Source organism: Lissotriton vulgaris, unplaced genomic scaffold, assembly GCF_964263255.1.
Source record: "Lissotriton vulgaris unplaced genomic scaffold, aLisVul1.2 SCAFFOLD_308, whole genome shotgun sequence".
NCBI lineage: Eukaryota > Metazoa > Chordata > Amphibia > Caudata > Salamandridae > Lissotriton > Lissotriton vulgaris.
Genome location: NW_028253581.1, coordinates 1561275 through 1565533, shown reverse-complemented (window position 1 = coordinate 1565533; position 4259 = coordinate 1561275).

The window sequence follows — 4259 nt, the reverse complement described above, 5'->3', positions numbered from 1 at the left end:
GGTAGTGAAGAGGTTATCTCAGGGAGCACTCAAAAAATAACTTTGTAATGGCATACCCACTCTTCCTCTGTTATATTAACAGCTACCGCTTTCCCGTCCTCAGAAGTTAAAAACGGACTATTAATTCTATTCCAGAATCTTGAACTATCCTTTAAAGTGCTTGTGTCGATGAGGTCCCTCCATATTTCGTCTTTTAAAACCGATTTTCGTATTACAAGTTCCAACTTGTATTCAAAAGTCAAAGTTTTTATTTATGATTTGGAATTCCAAGGAATTCCACATAAAATACAGAATATAAATCAGCTTATACACATCAAATTAGTTAAAAATCTTTCTCAGAATTACACTTATTAATACCAAGAAGTTAATATCAAAAACACCATTACAAAAAGAACGAAAACATTTTTTTCCCACAGTTTTCCTTACTTATATAGCAATTATTACTAATCTATAGTGTCACAATAAGGGGCATGATATAGCATTAACCTTGATTTTAACTGAACAAGTACACTTATCACCAGAAAAAACAATTTCAAGAGTCCCAGAATGTCAATATTTGATTTGCTTTGTAAGAGACCAATAAAAAGAGAGAACCATGAATAAGTGCAAGCGCATCAAAAGGAAAAGAAGAAGAGTTAAAAATACATCATAAAAAAAACATCTAACAAAATATAACATCATTATTACGGATACTGTAACAGTAGTGTGGGCATGATTAAAATATTACTCTTACGGGTCTTTTAAAGTGTCTATAGTGCTTCGAAATAAGTCAACTTAAAAATTGATTAGATAAACATGAACATTCCTTAAAGATCCCGAACTTCTCACAACCCATACCAATTTCAATAGACATTTAAAAATTCTTTAAAAAAACAAAATATTTTATAGCACATCAATTCAGATGGAGGGGACATGAGGAAATTACGAGCCTGTACTGCCGTAGAGATATTATACTGAAGAAAACCAAGCCTTAAGTATTTGCGACGGACAAAATGGAGTGCCGGACATATAATTAAAACATGATTAAGATCTTGTACACCACCATTACATAGACTGCAAAATCTTTCAGTTTTGGGAATACCTTCCCAGGCACCTGTCACAATCCTTAGTGGGAGAATGTTCAGTCTCAGTAAAAGGAGCACTCGACGTGCTCCATGATACACATTCCAAAAAACGTATGGCTGAGGTTTTTTAACAATACAACTCTCTGAAATGCAATCAAGTCTTCCATTCATAGTACATGACTGCTGATCTCTTTTGCACGAGATCATGTATATAGATTTTTTAATAACAATCTTTAAGGATGACTTATCTAAACGGAGTACATTTTCCAAATCAAGTTCAAAAATATTTAACGATTTTAAAAAGTTCCTAAAAATTACACTTTTCATTAACAAATTTTCAAAAATTTCCTTGTGCAATGCAGCCCTTAGTAAATTCTCCTGCCCATTCACCAAAGCATTACACCACCGCAAGCAAGCTGCCATCGAGAGCACATATGTTGATAGAAGACTGAATTCAAGTCTAAGTGCTGCAATGGGCGCAGAAGAATTTAAGTTACATTTTTGGCGCCAAATTCTACCTTCGACCTTCTCGAATATACCCCACTCCCTTTCCTCAATAGTTTCTATCGCATAATTTAATGTGGGCGGAATCTTTATTTTATATACCGCAATGGTATGAGAGAAATGTCTTTTTCCACATTGCAGATAGAGTCGATTAATACCAGCTGCTTGCGAAATGGCTTTACTTTTACAGTGGGCCAAATGTCTTTTAGCAGAGCACCTATTTGTGAAGATTTTTCCTAAGTACTGATAAAATTTTACAATTTCCATTCTCTCGTCTCCTAAAAACCATTTCAAATTTGGTCTCACCTTACAACCCCTATATCTAAAAATCATCACTTTGCTCTTTGAAATGTTTATTTTTAAAAAAATTTCTTTAGTGTACATAATCAGTTCCGTCAATCGCCTCTGAAGTCCAATTGGAGTTAGATCCATTATTAAAGCGTCGTCTGCATATAGTAGACTGCTTAACTTTAGGTCTCCCAGTTGAGGAGGGTCCCCCTTACATTCCCCTAACCGGCTCGGCAAATCATTTATATAAAGTGAAAAGAGCAACGGGGCTAATAGGCACCCTTGCTTTAAGCCATTATTAGTGGGAATTTTCTTTGATAGTCCTTGGGACCCTCCTAACAAGACTTGAGTCCAAGTGGCTGAGTGCAATGCTATTATTATACGCAACAGGTTCCCCGGTATACCCAGAGCGAGCAATTTCCTCCACAGCGTCCCACGGTCCACCCTATCGAACGCTGTGGAGAAATCGATAAAAGCAGTATACAAAGGGGACCTACGACTCACCGGATATTTATCAATGAGAGTTTGTAAAACAGATATATTATCCAGCGTTCCACTATTCTTTCTTAACCCCGATTGCTCAAGAGGGATTAAGTTATTTTCAAAGGCCCACTCTTGCAGATGGATTAAAATACTTTTTGCAAATAGTTTACCTGTTGCATCTAGCAAAGAGATTTGCCTAAAGCTAGATGGAGAATTTTTTGGGCCCTTTTTATAGAGTGGGACTATTACACTTCCCTTCCATGAGTAGGGGATAGTCCCGAGGTTATAACAATGAGCAAACAATGGAAACAGTAATTTTGCCCAATCGGCACTATCATTCTTTATGATGGCCACGGGAACATCGTCTGGGCCCATTGCCCCTGAATATCTAGCCCCCTTAATAAATCCCTCAATTTCCTTTATTGATGGAGCTACAACATCAGCTACCGTTTGAGGGATATTACACAGTCCAACATCTTCTACAGACCCTGTATTTGCAGCATACAATAAGGAGATGTAGGTAGACCATTCTTCCTCCGGAATTAGCATGGGTTGAGACTTTTCTATACTATCACAGTATTTGGCAATTAACGCCCAATATTTCCTAGTATCCCCTGAGAGCGCCACTTCCCGGAGTTTTATCCATTTTTCATCTTCTGCTGCCCTTCGGACTGCTATTAATTTCCTTTTCCGTATCTGTTTTAACCTGTATATCTCCCGTTGTCTCACTACCACTGGAGTTTTAAATTGAGCTCTTATTAACTCATTTATTTTCTTATTTAATTTTTTACTATCACTTGACAGGTTTTTTGGGGGGCCAACTCCATCACTATGCTGCTTTTTACCTAATGCTTTTATGGCACTCATAAATTTCTCATACCCCACGATCAAGTTCTCCTCAACGAGGCCAGGTAGAATATGTTCAAAGACCCACTGAAAATTCGGGAGATTCTTAAATGACCAAAAAGTGCGACCATTCTTTCGAGAGTAAGATATATTATCCTTCCTCTGATTCCAGAGTTCTGGTTTCCCTAAACTTATTGCTAGGTTTACCATCAGAATGTCATGATCACTCAGCTTTGTTGGCATCATGTTAAATTGTGAACATGCCCCAAACATTTGGAGTGACACGGCCATATAATCAATCAAAGAATGGCCAAATGCCCCATGGAAAGTTAATGCTGCTGGTTGATCTTCTGCGAATCTACCATTTAACAGAACAAGGTCTAACTCCCTAAGACTTTGTAGCAATAGTAACCCCCTTTTATCCTCTTTTAAATTTGGCGGGAGAACGAGATCTGGAATACACCAGACTTCCTCCAGATCTTCATTGGAGAACGTCTTGATAGAACTATCACTTATTTTGGCGTTGAAATCACCAACCATTAATATCCGCACTCTGTCTTCGCTCCTACATAAATCATACACATAAGCGCCAATGGAATCAATCAAAGGGGTAGAGGCCTTTCCCGGAGGAATATACACGTTTACCAAAAACAGGGACCCACCATGATCCTTAGAATTACTATCCAACCTCAACTTAGCACACATACAACAATTCGAAGAGTGTATATCTATCACTGCATCCCATACAAAATCACAACTCAACAAAATTGCTAGTCCACCACTTGCGCGACCTCTCTGTGATTTCTTTGCAGCAACACAATGCACATAATAGTTCTCCAGCTGGAATTCTTCTCTTGCCCATGTTTCCTGGAGGCAGATTATCTTTGGATCCTGGGGGATCAATGATTTAAGCTTCAGATTATCTTTACCTAGCCCAGCAATGTTCCAAGAGGCAATGGTACACGGCAGGCTACCCCTGCGTCTTTAATTTTGTTGTAGCTGGATTTGCCCCATTAAGGGCACTTGCAATCCAACTCCATTTGGACACATCATTTGCACCAAATCCGGGAGCTT